Source organism: Prionailurus bengalensis, chromosome A1 (assembly GCF_016509475.1).
Source record: "Prionailurus bengalensis isolate Pbe53 chromosome A1, Fcat_Pben_1.1_paternal_pri, whole genome shotgun sequence".
Lineage (NCBI taxonomy): Eukaryota > Metazoa > Chordata > Mammalia > Carnivora > Felidae > Prionailurus > Prionailurus bengalensis.
Window position 1 is genome coordinate 7,962,818 of NC_057343.1, and position 18,773 is coordinate 7,981,590.

At 46.6% G+C, this 18,773-nt stretch overlaps 1 protein-coding gene across 1 annotated transcript in view; it reads right to left on the reverse strand.

The window, feature by feature from the left end:
- Positions 1–18,773, reverse strand: part of FLT1 (fms related receptor tyrosine kinase 1) — a 176,925-nt gene that overhangs the window by 95,247 nt on the left and 62,905 nt on the right. The gene's annotated exons all lie outside the window — the stretch shown is intronic.

The window sequence follows — 18,773 nt, forward strand, 5'->3', positions numbered from 1 at the left end:
TGTATGGAAACCAATGTGACTATACATTTCATATATTGGAAAAAAAATAAAATGGCAGGAGATATTTAAGACATAAAAAAAAAATGCCTAATATGGAGGCTAATTAAAATTATGCTCATGTTGTTTTTAAAAAAATAATTAAAAATATATATATAAAATAAAATAAAATGTCTCTCTTCTACACAAGTTAGATTATAAGATTTAAAATAAAAAAGAACAGTAAGGACTGGCCCTTCCGTAAGGAGTGTAAGCGATTTCTGCCAGACATGCCTGATCATCATCAGGGAAAATCGGTCAACATCTGAACTGTTGCTGATTAGTAGAAGAAAACGAACCCAAGAGGAATGATATCCTTTCTCCTCTAACTTGAAACACGTTAATGCCACAGTTTTGAAATCACACGTCATCGCGCTCTTTTTCGCGATCGGTATTCTCCATTCTCTAGACTGTAATGTCCCTGCCCTCGCATCTCTCACACACACTCAGTACGCACACGGGTATACACACGGGACATCTGCCCCCCACGTAGCTGGGGTTTCGTGCACACGCGCACACCTGTATCAGGCCACTGCGTGTGTACTTGGTACCGTTCCCATCGAAGGGCTGAAGTTCTCTTGTACCTGGAAAAGAAGCTTTGCATTTCATTCTTTCTTTTCCCCCCAAAGAAGGGACAAAGATCCAGGGACGCCTCACGCGGAGAGCTTAATTGCATCCTTTTGGTCTTCAGGAAAAGGCAGAGAAATATGTTGGAGCCCAGCAAGTCTAGGCATTTCCCGAGGGAAGCGCGGTCTGCCGAGTTCACGTGGGGCTGTCAGCCTCTGACCCCCACCCCCGCCCCCAAACTCTGAGGGCGCTGACGGTGGCACCAGCCCTCCTATGGACACCACAGGCCGGCCCCGGTGCAAAGGTCCTCCGAGTGCACAGGACAGATTCTGTGGCTGTTTTCTAATTTGGGGACTGCTTTTTTTTTTTTTTTTTTTCCTTTTTCCCTCTTTGTAATTGGAACCATAAAAATAGAAGGTCATTTAGGAGCCTGACTATATAACAGCACTTGAAAAGAGATTTGGGGGGGGGGGAGGGGAATTTGCCGAAGCCTTAAGAATACATCAAGCTCTTGAGGAAGTAGATTGTGCCATGTTTGAAGATGCAAAGATAATCACTGTGCTGGGAACCGTCTTGAGGGGGGAGGAAGCCGAACAACAAGAGGAAAGCAGCGTTCACTCCTGATTTCGCACAGGAAGCCCACGGCACCTCCTGTCAAAGGGAGATAAGAAAGCTCCCAGGCACTATTCTGGACAAGGCCACGGTTATCAGCTTCAGCTCCGCGCGGTCCTCTCCATGCGCCCGGCCTCTGTCCCTTGCCTAATGAGCTTTCGGACTCCTGCCTCCATTTGCATACAGCGTGCCAAATACAAGAGCACGGGGGGGGGGGGGGGGGGGGGGGGGGGGGGGGGGGGGGGGGGGGGGGGGGGGGGGGGGGGGGGGGGGGGGGGGGGGGGGGGGCGGTATTTATAACCATCGAGTCGCAAACGATTTCCGGGGTAAGAGTGTACTCTGTGCCATCTCATCAATTGCCCTGGAGGTGAAACAAATTCGCCTTGGCCTAGAGATCGATGTCAAGACGTTAGACCCAAAGGGCCGATTATGTATCCAACACACGGTGCTGGAGATCCCTCCGTGTGACACGTCAGTCTAACTGCAAGAAGGAACCATCTGTGAGACTCTCCCACCTGGTCTAAGTAACCGGGTGGGATCTTTCCGCACGTCATGGGAAAACACCACCCTCCAGAGATGTGCAGGACTCTACAGACCCACAGGCTTTGGGTTGAGGTTTCCTGTAGGGGTGACGGATGTGCCCTGTTCCCTTCACATTCATAAATATCTGGCTCCTCCGTGACCAAGGACAGATGAAGCCAGTCTGGGGCCACAGACAAAGGCAAAGCCAACACCGAGGTCAAAGCCACAATCTTCACTGCTGGTCCTCACAGGCAAGCTAACCGGCCACAGGCTATAGCACACAGTATGCAATGGTATACTCTACTATAATAAGGGTATTTCCTACATGCTAAGCACCACGCTGAGTGATTCGTATACTCTATCTCCTTAATTCATACAACATCCTAAAGAGTAGGTACTGTCATCCCCCCTTTAACGGATAGGGAAACTGAAGATTAGAGAGGTTAAGTACATTATTACCCAAGGTCAAACAGCTAGTAAATGGCGGAGGCAGATTACAAGTCAGTAATCTGATTAGTAAACGGATTACAAATTAGTTCTGACTCATTCCAGAATCTGCGCACTTAACCCTTACTCCATATGCAACACAGCATCCATCAACTGTCCTCACATACCAAGAAATTGTTACACTTCAGTGCTTCTTTGTGCACAGGAAGAAAAGGCTTCTCAAATATTCACTACACAAACTGCATTACCGCGCTGGGGATGTAACGGGTTGTTTTGCTTCGTTTTGTTTTGGTTCTTTTTTAGCCCTTTGTGCAGTAAGGGTCAGCTTCTTTCCAAAATTTGGCAGACACCCTCATCACACAACCAAAACATGTTCCGCGCCCAAAGTGTGCACGTTCCACGATTACAGCTTCTATCAGAACTCCTTTTGTGATCCGAGTCTCTGAACTCGGTTCCTATTCACCTTTACAAATCCTTTAAGTCACCTTGACAGGAAATGCCGTACAGACTGTATCCCAAGGTGTCCCTTTGTGTTCACCTGTGCATTTCTTAGTGCTGGCTTTGAGCAGTTCCGATTTTCAGACGGTCTTCATTCCTCCTGCCTCTCTTCCCCCTTCCCCCGACCTCAAAGGCAGAGCCCACACTTTCTTTAGAGGATGGACTGTCACATCTCCTGGAATGAGAAGGGAGAGTCCAGCTGGGTGGGCTTTAGCCGCTGATGGTCAGTATCTGTGTATTCTTTGTTGTGGCGCTCTCCTAACGGCCCGACGCTTCACTGAGCCTTTCTAGAAACTGACCATGTGTTTGGTGCCTGTAATGGTACCCAAGCCTCCTATGGTTATCTAGTACAACTTCTCATTTCTTAAATGCTTTCTACCAAATTTAGGAACCACCCCAATTCCGGAAGGTCTACTCCACAGCCTGACTCTCAAGATGAAGACACACGGGTGTGGTTTGTTTTGGATTGCCTTTCACCCCATGGTAAATAACTGATTAGCTGACCTTTCCTTCAACGGTTCGCTTCTGCTAAATCCTGACTCTCGGTTGGTGAAGGGAAACTGGCAGTTACTGGGCTGATACTACTGTGCCTCAGCTAGGGAGCTACAGACCTTTAAGTCCAACTAATTCTCACAGCCCCCCTTCGGCGAAACAGGCATTATCATGCCTGTTTCAAAAATTGCTTTACTGCGAAGGAAACCGGGACTCAGAAGTAGCAGACCTGGGATCAGAACCCAGATGGTCTCAAATCTTTCTATCACACCAGAATTCGATCCATCACACATGACACGTTCTGTTCCCAAGAAACCTCCCCAAACCCTTCTCACCACGCTTCACAGGGTGAATCTGGCTCAGAGTCACGGGTGAGAGGAAAACTCTGGGGGTCCTCGGAATCTAACTGGTGCAAAGTCAGACACCAAGAGAAAGTGAAAAACTGGCTTTCAAAAGCACCTAGTCCTTTGGTGGAGGGTGAAAGGGGCTGAGGGATGTTTTATAATTACATTTTTGACATAAATTCCGCTTTGTTTTGATCATAAAAATGTCCTGATGCTAAAATTATAGGAACTCTTGGGCTCCTACTGGCTGAATTTTATCACTTAAAAAAAAACGCGCAACAAAAGAACAAATCCAACTTTTATCACCATCTCTGTCTTCCCCTGTGACCTACTTGTGTGGGCACGATTGCTGGACATGTTCTAGGATGCCCTAGGATGAAGGACATGTTCTAGGATGTTCCAGGATGAAGCTGGCCTGTTCGACTATGAACTCCAGTACACTCGTGGCGGGCAGCTGGCTTTAAAGAGGGCCTCTGGGGTGGGGGTGTGCAGCGATGGGCTGCCTATTCGAGCCTGAGTCATGCCTAGGAATGAATGTATGCCTCAGTTTATAATTAAAGCACAATCAGTTGGAAAAGAGGCTCTAGAAAGCTCTATGAAGTCTCAGGACGGAGAATAACCTCCCTCTCTCTTTTTTTCCTTCTTTGGACGATGAAATCGGAGGACTCCTGGAGGGGTGGACCCTGCTTCTCTGTTTAATGGGGTCTGACTGCACGTGCTAACTCTGACTAGCATCTGTACAGGATACCGATCATTTCAAGTTAGGAAACAAAAGGGGAGAGCAGTAACGAAGAGCAAATCGAGGCTGCAAAGTGTCTTTAAAGAAAAAAAAAAAAAACTAGAAAGGAAAAAAAAGACCACCTGGCAGCCTGCCAGAGGGCACGGCCAGGACTGGTTGCCCATCATGGCGCACCGTCCTGTAGAAGAGCCTGATGTAAACTTTCCTCCGCTACTGCGCGTGTTGTGTCAAAACATGAGTGACCGTGCGCCTGAGCCATCAGATGAACAGAATCTGCAAACACTCTCTGCTCCCCTCCTCTCACGTTCTCTCCAAACAAATACAACAATATAGGGGAGGGGCCGCTGGCAGAAAAAAGGTGTGGAGTTGGGAAGGACTGTTTAGACAGAATGGTTCCTGCGCCTCGTGCTCCAGGAAAAGGGCCTGGGCCTTGGGGGTGGTCACAGGGTCACGCCGAGGGGATTGTGGACGAGTGGCGACTCTTGCGCACGGAGAGACCTTGTGACGCCTCGGAGCCCGTACTGAAAACTACTTCTGGTCTGCACGGAGAGGGGGGCGTGGAGGCGGCTTTTCAGGGATTGAAGGCTCTGGCCCAGCTCCTTGGACAATGGTGGAGGGGATCCAGAGCCCTGACCACCTCTGTTTCGATGAGAGCTTTTCCGTGAGCGTCTTGGCCTGGGCCACTTCCTGCTCTCCAGGGTCTCCTGGTCCATTCACACTCAGGACAGGGCCTGTCTTTCCAGGCTCTGCCTTCCTTCCTTCCTTCTCTCTCCCTGCTTGCTTCCATCAAGAACTCCAAGTTCTCCCTGATTCTGTCCCTCTTTTACAGAATCTGAGCCAGGGCCAAGGCATCCTGGCAACCCTATCACCCGGGTGACAAAGGGTAAATACTCATGTGGCCACACCCGGATGTGGGTCTTAACAGGAACGCCTGCTTTGTTCATTCCTTTTTCTCCCGAGGGGAAGGCTGGTCAGCTGAGGAAGGGTGATCTGATAAATAAGAAATCTTTAGCGAGATCTCCACAGTGGCCACCAACAACGTCTTTTAACTTAAGGAGTCTTAAAGCGTTACCTCTAAATATTTCAAACTGTTGCTGCCTTTTGATTTCACGGAAAAGAAGAGAGCATTACTGGTCACAGAGCTGTCAACGTGCAAATGTCCAGAGAGCCTTCACGGGGAGAAGCGGGGAAGCACGACGTTAGGAACGTAGCATGTGCAGCTAGTCTGATCCGAGTTCCAATTACGCTTTTACAACTTCCTAGTTCGGTTACCCTGGACGGCCAAAGCCCAACCTAGAGAACCACAGTCCCAGCAAACTGCTCATAGGACTCCCATTCTTTTCGGTCCTTTGAACATTTCTGAAATAGAGGGATCGTATCACCTGTCATAAATGTTGCTTTGGTGTTAACGCCACTGATCAGCACTAAGGGCTCTGATGATTTCCGGTCCCGTGACACTCACTACAGGAGAAACATTGTGGAGTCTGTGTATTCTACGTCCCAAGGATTAGGACAGGAGAAACCGCTTTTCTCAGATTTCAGTTCCCTGGAAGGCTGTACCTCTCTTGGTTTGTTTTCATCCGATGGGCCCCTTTACCTTGCGAACGTCGATTTCATTTCTCTTTCTCTCTCTCCACAACTAGAAAGTAAAAGCACACGGGCCCTTTCTCTGCACTAGCCTGACGGCATTTTCTCCTTTCATTCAGATTATTTGTTGTACTCTTTGTGAACCGCCTCAAATCCCTTGGGAAACGGATGTGCTCTTGGCCTCCCCGACTCAAAAGAAGCCACCCCATGTTCCTACGTCTTACTAGTTTTCTTACAGGGGTTAAAAGGCGAACAGCAGGGAGATAATTCACAGAAGATCCTTTGCATCGGTGAACACCAGGGTGGCACTCAACGAGTCAATCGATGCAACTGCTTAGCACCGTAGATGGACTGATAACGTTACTTGTCATTTTATTATCTCCCTAGGTTAAGAACTACTTAAGAGCAGGGGCTATGTCCTGTTCGTGATGATGACCTCAGGGCCTAACCCAGCCACCCGGTGAACACGAGAGGGGAACACCCGTCTCTTGCTCAGTTGGCTGTCTGATGAGAAGAGTGACCCCTGACGATGGCCTGACTAGATGTGGACTCAACCCTGTGTCAGACGTCAACCCTGCCATCCATCACTTACCTCAAACGCGCTGAAAAACGGGGCACTGCTGACCCTCAAATGACCTCACATGTATCCCCTCAACTAAGCACCGTGTCACCACCATCAGTGTCTGTCCATTCACGGCGAGGAGTGTTAATGGAGACAGAGGGTCTGCCTGGGACCCGGACGAACTCCTCACCGCATTATCCGTACGTGACAAACAGACACTCATGGACAATCTCAACTAAGACAGTGACGCTGACATGTGGAGAAGCATCTTCTGGTCTAACAGAAAATAGAAGACCAACCAGCAATGGTCTTCGCCTTTCCTCAAGGGTGGACAAAAATATTGGCTCATAAGTATGAGTCCCATTCGATTAAAACAAAAAGATACATATTCAAACATACTCCATTTAAGAAGTAGAATTGTGTCCTCTGAAAAAAGTAGAAGACCTAGTTCCTTCTGTTATTAAAGGAACATACACACCTATTGAAGAGGCAAGTCAAATGCATGCTCACGTATCAGAATATTTAAAAAAAAATACCAGAACATAATTGAGTGCAGGCGAGTGAAATGCCAAGAGCCCATGTGGTACCATCGCTGGACAAGACTTGCGGTCAATGAACGTTTGAATTGCTGAGGCAGAACTCACAAATGCGAGGAGATTCAGGATATCATAGCTCCTTTAATTTCCTAAAACAATCTGAAAATTCTGCCATTTCTGGTCCCATCTTAATTTCTTTGGAGTAAATCACCTTCGTCAGAAGACCTGTCTAAAGACGCAAGCATGTTTCCTGGGAGGACACTACCCTAACGGCATGGGACCATTTTGTCAGAAGACTGTCAGCTTTCACGGCGTACTAATATATGCACGATGCCACCTCGAAAGGAAACTGCTTTGCACCGGGCAGCCCCAGAGCAATCCGAAACTACTGGATGACTGCCAGCAAATAAACTTACGTGCAATGCACCAGCCACGGAGTTAAATACTTGATATGCATTAGCTCCTTTAATCCCCCCAAACAATCTTATGATGTCAGTGCTATTATCTCTACTGTGCAGATCAGGAAACTTGGACCCACAGAGGTAGTTTATTTTACCCAGAAGCTGGTAGACAGTAGCAGGTGGCACAGCCAGGGTTCGGGCTCCAGAGGCCATGACCTTTAACCCTAGACTGTATTTTTCTGCATCCTAACGCTTCTTAAAATTGGTTCTTGATATCATGAACATCGGCCCCTCTAAACATATTTGCTTTCTGCATCATGAGCTTTTGGCCCCAAATTACTCAATTTAAGGTCTAAATACTTGTAGAACCAATCCTAGTAGTGAAAATGAAGTGACTGGTTGACGATGTGCTAGGAGACACTCAACGATAGACTCTGACATGTCAACCAGGGCTGGTTTCCTAACAAGGTACTTAAACTTTCTGTAAATGGTAATAATTACAGTAGCTGCCTCATAGAAGCTCTGTAATAATTAAATGAGACAACACACATAGAGCACAAATTGAGCACTTAACATCCTCTAGATAAGTGCTCAATAATTTTCAGCTATAAAAGAAATAAACATAGAAGTCCTAGGCCAGAGGGTCTTCTACTGGACATACTCTTCTATCTGGCTCTACGTGGTCTCTAAATACCCACTTTTATTTTCCTCACCTTACTTTTTCACCCTCACAAGACAGAATTTCTCAACAAGGTAGCAATTAGTGATCGTCTTACATCATTTTCAATGATGAAGGCAAGGCATATGGAACATTAAAAGCCTAAGGAAAGGCGATAACATGCCTCCAGCTCATTTTTTATTTATTTTTTATTTTTTTTTTATTTTTCAACGTTTATTTATTTTTGGGACAGAGAGAGACAGAGCATGAACAGGGGAGGGGCAGAGAGAGAGGGAGACACAGAATCGGAAACAGGCTCCAGGCTCCGAGCCATCAGCCCAGAGCCTGACGCGGGGCTCGAACTCACAGGCCGCGAGATCGTGACCTGGCTGAAGTCGGACGCTCAACCGACTGCGCCACCCAGGCGCCCCGCCTCCAGCTCATTTTTTAAAAAGCTCGAGTGAAAACCCACATTCTTGGGAGTTTAAGGCTTTGGTCTTCAGACATGCAGGACAGCATGTACATGACACATGCTAATGACGTGCCACAGGAGGAAGACGACCAAAAAAGGAGCCTATGAAAGTCTATCGGTCTATAAGAGTTACAGGGTGGGTCTGTGGGAAGAAGACAAAACAGCCAGGCGTTAGCCAGGAAAGGGAATGATTGGCCGGCTCAATTGTTTAGCCCCTCACTCAAAGAATTCCACATCAGATCCGGATTCACTTTGCCAATTTTTGGCTTTAATTTTTCTGCACCCAACTCTGATGATCCGGCCCAATTCCTCTCCAAGCATGGCCTTTTCAACTCTTCAACCTACTCCCATCCTCAGGCTACTCTGTCACATCTATGTTCCTTCCAGTTGACATTCTAGGACCTCCCCGCCATCTTGAGGATTCAGATCTTATTTGCTCCGTGCGGTTTCCTCTAAACCGCAGTCCTCACCACCGACCTCCACTGAAGCCATGATGGTTCATTTATTCAACCAGATTACAGGCACCTTCCATGGAGACTCGATGCAATGTTACGGTGGAAATAATAAAAGGGAATAATAAACAGGAAATCAGAGACTTGGGTCTAGTCCTGGGTTTGCCATTAACTAGCTGTGAGGTGAGGGATAATTCTTTATCTTTGAGCCAGTTTCTCCTCTATAAAGCTCTTTTTAATCGCTGAAATTCCCCAATTCTAAGTGAATTAAGCATTCAAAGTGACTAGATCGGGGCCTGCTGAGGCTCAGATTTGCAGCCACCATGTTTTTATTTTATTCAGTCATCAACTGCAAACCCTATGCTCTCTCCTTCACGGTCTTTTGTCCCCCCTTATTCTTCAACTCCTTTGCCTTCCTGTGCCTCTTGCAAAAATCCACAGCTTTGTGAGCCCCCTGAGGGCTGAGTGCTTGCTGAATCCTGATCCGGAAAATCAATCCTGAACAACAAATAAGGGAACGCAACTTCCTTGCAAAGGATCAAATAAATACCCCTGCGTGGGGAGAAAGTCCCAGAGAGGGCCAGTGCCACCAGAGTCAAAGGGTCAAGTGGACCGTTTGACTTGCTACCTTCTTCAGGTTGGTCTGATTTAGACCTGCTCATCCCACTGGGGTTCATGCCTCCTCAAAGGGTCTATTCCCACCTGTAGGTGTGGGGCCCAAACCAGAGCAGGTGGTCTGGTCACCAGTTCCCCAAGTAATTGTGAAACGTGAATCCACTTCTCCCATCTGCTGCTGACCTCTTTCTCCTCTCCCCTCCCATCCTCGGTGCGACTCTGACTCAACGGGTAGACTTTGTGGGATCACTGGTGACAAGAGTAAACCCAGTGGGCTAAGCCAGTGCCTCCCCAAACCCGTCCCCTCAAGGATTTCTGCTCCTTCCTCTGGGAACCCATTGGGGCGCACTCAGAGGAGTCCCGTGGGATACCAATGAAAAGTAACCTTCTGAAATGCCAAACTACTTAGCCTCTCTTATTATCTGAAAACACCTGAGAAAGAATTTTTTTTAAGTTTATTTGTTTTGAGAGAGACAGAGTGCAAGGGTGGGGGTGGGGAAGAGAGAGAGAGAGAGAGAGAGAGAGAGAGAGAGAGAGAGAGAGAGAATATTTTAGGCAGGCACTATCAGCACAGAGCCCAACTCGGGGCTTGATCTTACAAACCATGAGATCATGACTTGAGCCAAAATCAACAGTGGGAGGCTTAATCGACTCAGCCACCCAGGCGCCCCAAGAAAGAACTTTCTGAGCTTCAGTTTCCTAATGGGGAAATTATGTCCATTATGTAGAACTGTACAGATTAGGGATAATATGTGTAAAGGGATGAGGGCAACTTTGGCACCAGGGAGGGCTCATTGATTCCAGCTATTATAGCTGTTACCATTAAGTAGACAGTGGCATTCAAGGTGACAAGACATCCCCAAGGCTTCTAGAGAAAGTATGAAGAAACAAGTTCCAGTGACTTGAAGTGCATTGTAAGACACCACCTGGCCATAGTCTAAATCCATCACATCCTTTCTACACAATACATCCGGCTCTACCTTTTCACCTAAAAGGGCAGTGAAGTTACATTAAAACCACAGACTAGAGTCCGTGTTTCAAGAAACAGTCTACTGATTTTATTCTTTGTGCTACACAGTGTTGGGGGGAAAAACAGTCTACTAAGTCCCTGGAGATCTAATCAAAATGTAGATTTCTAAGAGCAGGTGCATGTTTTATAAGTAATTTGTCCTATTTATCCATGACCTAAGGCTCCTGTGTCAGGACAGGAATTTGTAGATTCGGTCATGAAAACGCCCACTCAATTCTTAAAAATCTGTGAGCACGGCCCGAAATAATTTGAGAGACTCTGCCGATCTTTGCAAGGAACCTTCCCAAACTGTGTGTCGTTGCCTTCTGGTAGTCCTAATCCCGGGACGCTACGCTGAATTTTGCTCAAAAGATCCCTATAGAAATCATTCTGCATAGACTTCCTATGACTCAGCCTTTTGGTTTAATTTAAACACATAATGAAATGCTTGATAGCAATTACAGGAGACAGTTAATTCATTAGAAACAATTATTCATCAGACTCGCTGTATTACCACGAGGAGTGGGAAAAAGAGGAACATCTCACAAAGCACAGGAAAGTGGCAGAGAGGCATTTGGCAAACAAACTCGTGCTGTGTTCTCAGGACTGTGCATGAAATATTAACAAGGGCTGTTGTCCAAACATTCACATTGGACAACACGCACTTCCTCGTCCAGCAATTATATAATAGAAAGCAAGAAGTTTCTCATTAGTAAGTGAACGTTCACTTTTCGCTTGTGATGAAAGCCTCCTGTATAAGACGGCCAGATTTATTTGAATTTGTGTGTTCAAGCTCAAAGTGCTGCCACGATGGCAGCATTAGTCTTTAAAAGCCCCCGTTTCGATTCGAGGTCTTGTATATGGCAAATTAAAATTCTCGACAGCATGGCTGGCTTGAGTCCACAGATCCATACACACGCTGCACAGAGAACACGTCAAGAGACACATGGATACGAATCGCATGTATACCCTAGAGGAACGTGGTAAATATTAAAACATGCAGTGTGTGGTATTTCCAAAAGAAGGGGTCTTCTTAAATTATGCTTCCCTCTCACACCTGATCTGTGTTTGGCCCCCGGGAAAGATGTTGACCTTTTCAACGTTTAAATTGTTAACACTTCCATTTTGTAGCTAGAAGACAGAATATGGGACATAAAACTCTTTCAATAGTAATAATAATAAATAATAATAGTAGACATTCAAGCTGGTGGCCAATTAAAGCCTTGAGTACGTTTCTAATTAACTACCATTAACAACTGTTTTGTTTTGGTCCTGTTCGTTGTGTGCATCGGTGGGGTATGGAGAATTATGCTTCTCTCAAACGATCTACCCCTCACACATCCCTAATGATTCAGGCCTTCCTCTTTTTGCCAATTTGCTGATGGAAACAATAGAGAGATGCAATTAAGCAAGCCCTTCTTGGAGTTCCTAGATGCCTCCGCCTTCCCCCATTTTGTAGGCTGCCTCCCATGCCCACCCCTACCGAGAAGGCCTGCGAACCACACTCAGCCCCAGAGTGGTCCGCTTTCCCTAGACCGCCCCCTCCCCCACCCCGTCCTCTACTGCTGGGCAGGTGGAGAGTGTTCAGAAACGGGGCATCAAACTGTGTGACCGAAATTATTACTTCCCATGAAACTTCTAAAGCACGTAATTATGGGGAGACTCCAGCAGACGGGACTGGCTTTAGGGTTTTGGAAGCAGTTCCTCGAAATTCCACCTCCGTCTACGGGGTGTTTCTTCCAAAATCCACCATTTTCGCCCAGGCAGAGCACTCTGCCCCCTTCACCTTCCAGGAGCTGAGAATCCAACTACACGTCTCCCATTCCGAAGGGCTCGCCGGCCGAAGACCAAACAAAACAAGCACAGTCTGAGGGCTAACTGGGCAAAGAACGACAATGCCTTTGCCTGGGTGGGCTGGAGACGAAGACTGGAGAAGGTAGTCCAGGTTGGCAGTGAGGAAAATGTGGGTTGACACCAGTAGTGGGGACGCTGTGGGGTTTTCTTTTTTAATGGGTAATTACCGGCATTGTAATTACCGAGGCGGTTGTCTGTAGCACAGAACACATGCTTACCCGTCAGACTTTTCCTAACCACCATTGTATTTTCACGAGCTGATTTTTTCAGTGAGTTTGGCATTGATCCTCAGAGTTAATCCTCAGATCAAATCGCTTTGTGATTTGTAAGCAGCAGAAGGGAAACATCAGTGTGCAACAACGAGGCAATCATTTCAAGCTTTTTTGAATGGAGAAAACGTCATTTTTAAGTGATTTTCTCATTTCACTCATGAATAGCTGTGTATTATAGGAAAGGGGAAGCAGGGCAGTTACCATCTACAGAAGGGGAAATTGAAGCACAGATTAAATAGCCGGCCAAGGTCACACAGAAGTCAGGGCCTGTGCCAAGAATAGAACCCACTTCCTCGCTTCCCAGGTCTCTGTCCCTGAGACGAGGGAATACGTACAGATAAAGTAAGTAATTCCCAAATATGCTGGATCTTACAGAATTAAAACATAAATGCTAGCGGCCAATGGTGGGGATCTTGGTTGTGTACGCGGTTGGCGTGAAAAGTAGGTGACTGCCAGTGCATTTGGGTCGAATACTGATGAGGAGCAAAATGCATTTGCAAGATGCAAGCGGTGTTTGGGGCGCCTGCGCGGCTCAGCCAGTCAAGCGACCGGCTCTCGGTTTCGGCTCAGGTCGCGATCTCACGGTTTGTGAGTCTGAGCCCTGCATCAGGCTCTGCGCTGCCACCGTGGCGCCTGCTTGAAATTTCTCTTTCTCTCTCCCTCCCTTTCTGTCCCTCCCCATCACGTGAGCACGTGCATGTGTGCGATCCCTCTCTTAAATAAACATTAAGGACGTGTACTTTTTTAAAAAGATGGAAGCAACGTTTAATGCACGGGAAGGAGCCCAAGTTTCTCTCTGTGTCATCACGGACAGCCAGTAAAAGAAAATGAGGTTTTTCACAAAGAACTCAAAACACTTAACAATTCGTTCCACTAAAGGACACCAGGGTAGTCGGTGCTGCGACTCTATTATAATCAGTGTTACTGGTGACCTTGATAGTTAGATGGAGACAGAGAACTAAAGCAGCCTGTGACGGAAAGAACGCGTGCTCTGAAAACAAAGTCGCGGTCATCAATGGTCACAGGCCTTCACCTTCCCTGGAGGAAAGACCCAAACACACTCACCATGTGACAAGTGGGCCTTAGTTTTAAAAAGAAGAAAAGGCCACCCCAGAAACAACTGGGTAGACCCTGGGCGCTGACAGGAAGGCGAGCTGCGTTAATGGGTTAACGGCGAGTGTCAGGAAGGATGACCCGGCAGCGGCTAACTGCCACTCACCAGCCTCCTGTTTGTGGGGGGGCAGAGGGGCCAGCCAGGCCTAGAATTCTCCAGTCGGTTACTGGCAGGCCCCCTTGGTGCTCAAGCACGTGCGAATAAAAGCCGACTTGCGACACGTCAGACTCTTCCTGCGAAAATGTAACCGGTTGATCTGGAGTACCAACATCACACCAAGGCTGTTCTGTCTGTTCCTTGTTTCCTCCTGGGCCCCCTAAATCCATCTCTTCCGCTTCCCAAAGAGGGTCCCCTTCCCTCCAGCCCAAGACTGTTACTCGTTCCTTGACAGACCAACCTCCACACAGCAGGCAACCTCGTCCAAACTAGTCCCAGGGCGGCATGTGGCGAAGGACCACGCAAGCCAGACCAGCCCATCGCATGGGTGGGTCAGGAGTCCTACTTAGTTCTTCAAAATCCAGCGGGGGGAGGTGAAGTTCTAGAATCTATCACGGGCGTGCCGAGTAGGAGTCAGCTCTCCCACATCCTACTCTGCCCCACCCTGGCCCTTGCCAAACCCACAGGTCAGGATCACTTCCCTCCATGACCGAAACGAGTGAGCGAGACAGGCCACAGGCTGGGACGGTTACTTCACTCCCCGCCCATGGCACAGTTTTGTGTGCTTTTCCTGTTACCGAACTCGTCTGTATGTCCTTCATTTTTCTTCTGAGAAAAATCATGTTCCGTTTTCCTCAATTCTACAGCCCAGATCTACTACTTTTCCATCGCTCAAGCACAGGAAAAGTCACATTTTACTTTCCAAGACTTGGGTTCCCTTCTCAGAAGCGTTGGGTTAGAAATGCTCACTGTTGGGAAACTAGCTCTGTAAGTAGGCAGAAAATTCTTCTCAAGTTCCTTAAAAGTTTGGAGGCTTGTTTAGAGAATTGTACCCCACTGCTAGCGGTAATCACAACCTTGGCTTCCTAGGACACTCTGTACCTTTTCCCAAACACGTTCTCTCACTTGATCCTCATCGTGTCTCTGTGAAGCGTGTGTAATTTATCTGTATTTTACATGAACAGACGCTATAAACTACACACATGTGAAAGATGCCGTAAGCTTAACACCCCGGTGCACACTCCCTAGGTGATGCCCGCACGAACAAGGGACAAGTTTAGGAATATCCGCTTAGAAGTCTCTGCCAGTTGCTGAGGATAAGAAGGAATCCACAAGTCCACTTCATCTGGTATTCATCAGTTATTTTAATGCTATTAAAAACTCAAAAGAGGAGCGCCCTGGAGCGGCTCCGTGGGTTAAGCTTCCGACTTCCGGTCATGATCTCGCGGTTCATGGGTTCGAGCCCCGCGTCGGGCTCTGTGCCGACGGCTGGGAGCCCGGAGCCCGCTTCGGGTTCTGTGTCTCCCTCTCTCTCTGCCCCTCCCCCACTCGTGCTCGGTCTCTCTCGGTCTCAAAAATGCACCAACGCTAAAAAAAACTTTTTTTTTAATTCAAAAGAAATGTTCTAGTTCTACTACCTTAGCCTCCGAATGTGCCGAAGAGTAAAAGGGGAAAAGATTCTGCTATTTCCTTTCAGCTCGTTAGGAATCGGAGTCAAAAAGGACCCAACCACCCTTTTCCCCCTTTCTTTCATTCCTAACGTTTTGTAAGAACTAACTTGAGGCGAATCAAAAGCATAGCTAAAACATGGCTCGGCAGTGGATCACATTAAAAAAAAAAAAAAAAAAAAAAGAAGACATTTCTGGGCATTTTATTTATGGTTCTTTTTTTTTTTTTTTTTTAATTTTTTTTTTTTTTTTTTCAACGTTTATTTATTTTTGGGGACAGAGAGAGACAGAGCATGAACGGGCGAGGGGCAGAGAGAGAGGGAGACACGGAATCGGAAACAGGCTCCAGGCTCCGAGCCGTCAGCCCAGAGCCCGACGCGGGGGCTCGAACCCACGGACCGCGAGATCGTGACCTGGCTGAAGTCGGACGCTGAACCGACGGCGCCACCCAGGCGCCCCTATTTATGGTTCTTAAGTTCAACAAAGATGAATTAGCTGAGCCGTAGTTCTGATAGTTTTAAAATACGTTTATGTATTTATTGGGCTCCAGGAAACTATACAATTTAAGTCTGAACCTCTTTAACTTAGATACATGAGCCAGTCGGCCATATCAAGCCAATTAAGAAGTTGGAGCTCCTTAAAACACGTTCAAACCTCGAAACTAAACTCACACTTTGGTTGTGTCCATACGCAGACATGTCCTTTACCTAGAGTCTAAAATTTAAATACCAAGAATTATCCTATATATTCAAGAGTAATGTGCATATCAATCACCTAATCTCTTGACGGCCACGCATAGATGCCACCATGCAAATATGTTACTATGTAACTCAAAATAAGATTCTAAAAATGCATGCAACGGAACGCCCTTTATTCAAATGTCACTAACTAAAATTCCTATCTACAACGGAATCTAGGTGTCAGGTACCCAAAATACATTCATATAAAAACATATTTCATGGGGCGCCTGGGTGGCTCAGTCGGTTAAGCGTCCGACTTCGGCTCAGGTCACGATCTCGCGGTCCGTGAGTTCGAGCCCCGCGTCGGGCTCTGTGCGGACGGCTCAGAGCCTGGAGCCTGTTTCGGATTCTGTGTCTCCCTCCCTCTCTGACCCTCCCCCGCTCATGCTCTGTCTCTCTCTGTCTCAAAAATAAATAAACGCTAAAAAAAAATTAAAAACGTATTTCAAACTTCTAGTAATTAAAGAAAGATCCATGTATCTTCCAATTTTAGCTTCTGTCTGACAGTGTGAAGTAGAATTATTCTATTTGTGTCCTAGTGCACATAACTCCCATATATCTTTCTGAACTATTTCTAAGTTAAATGTACTGTTTTAACCAACAAACGCCCAATCTGGGCCCGACACAGGTAAGCTACTCGGTCTGTTGACTGAAGAAAAAAAAAAAAAAAAAAAGAGAACTTCTGATGGATATGCACATTTTGTAGCAGATAATTTCAAGCAACAACATATTTTTTTATAAATGAAGCATCACTGAAAAAAGTTAAAGCTTTCCTTTCTGATCGGTCTGTGATTGGTTTAAAAAATGTCTCAAATGGAGAATAAGTCAAATGGTCAACAAACATCTGCTCAAGAGTTGAGGCACTCTCTGAGACTTGAGAGGAGTCCAGGAGGAGACAGAGCTCAGTAAACTTACTCTGTAAGTAACACAGGAGAAGGAGTTCAGGCACCACCGAACAAATCGGAAAAAGACAGCAAGAGAGTTAATGTCTCCATAGTTTTACTTTGGTTGACCTCATTCCCCAAACCCTATTGTAAATCTTTTAAGTTTATTTGAGAGAGAGAGAGAGAGAGGGAGGGAGAGTGAGAACACAAGCTGAGCAGAGAGAGGGAGAGAGAAAGAGAATCCCAAGCAAACTCCACACTGCCAGTGCGGAGCCCAACGTGGGGCTCAAACTCATGAACTGTGAGATCATGACCTGAGCCGAAACCGAGAGTCTGACGCTTCACCGACTGAGTCATTCAGGCACCCTCCCCAAACCACATTTTAACAGCATTATTCAAACCCAACTTCATACTATTATATTCCCACACAATTATTTTCTCAGAGTTCCTAGGTCTATCCTAAGTAGAACTGAAATTTTAGATTCATTATTATCAAAACAAAAATTAAAAACATCTATAAAAAACTATGTTTTCTACAAACATTGAACTTTATACTTTTCTCTGAATAGCTTAGTTATTTTTCACGTATTTGCATGTCAGGTTAGCACAAATATGGGAATAGATCCACAAATGGGTATACTTACCCCTAAATGAGCAAAATCACACAAAATCTCAGTAGATCTCACTGTGTTTGGGGCTAAATATCCACAGTGGTAAAGAAGATATTCGAGCTTAGTAACTTCTCCATACTTCTGTTCTTAGAAAATTGAAATGTGGGGCGCCTGGGTGGCGCAGTCGGTTAAGCGTCCGACTTCAGCCAGGTCACAATCTCGCGGTCCGTGAGTTCGAGCCCCGCGTCGGGCTCTGGGCTGCTGGCTCGGAGCCTGGAGCCTGTTTCCGATTCTGTGTCTCCCTCTCTCTCTGCCCCTCCCCCGTTCATGCTCTGTCTCTCTCTGTCCCAAAAACAAATAAACGTTGAAAAAAAAAAAAAGAGAAGAAAATTGAAATGATATTCAGATGAGAAATCAGACGTGTGTGGCAATAGCTACTTCTTCGGAACCCTAGAGTTCATGAGCTAACTTTCGCTGTCAGAATCCAAGGCCTCAGACAAAGGATTGAAACACACGCTGAAGAAACGCTGACATTGCAGGAAGAATCTAGAAAACCAAACAGCCACTTCTGTTTATGCTAGAATTGTGTCTTTCTTATTTTTTTAGCAAGCCGATTTTGCTTTTGTTTTCGTTTTTGTTGAATAGCAATTTCCCCCAACACTCCGCAAGTGGGGTGAAACAAACATTATGGCATGATCATCATTCTTGGGCAGTCTCAATAATACCTTCTTGTTGCACTTATTGATTCTATTCCTGTTCTTCAAATCGGCTCCCACCAACTGTCCTTAGCATCATCCCTCTAGACTAAACAAAAATGGGAAAAGGGCAGGCAGGACTGTCACCAACAGGATGCAAGGAAACACCATACAATGACCAGAAGGGAGGGATGTACCGTTCAGCAAATGCACGGTGAGCGTCGACTACCACGTGCACCACGCCCTGAAGACACAAGAGAAGCTCTCAGCCGGCTCGTGGTTAAGAGAAACGACACATGTACGCAAGCCTGGCAAAGTCACGATGGCGCACGAGGTGTGGTTCATACTGGAGAGGGAGAAAGGGGTCTGCACGCGGCAGTTAGGAGTGCTCGCGGCAGAGAAGCTGACACACGAACTGAGCCTTGGGGGATAAGGAAGGACTTCTGGAGG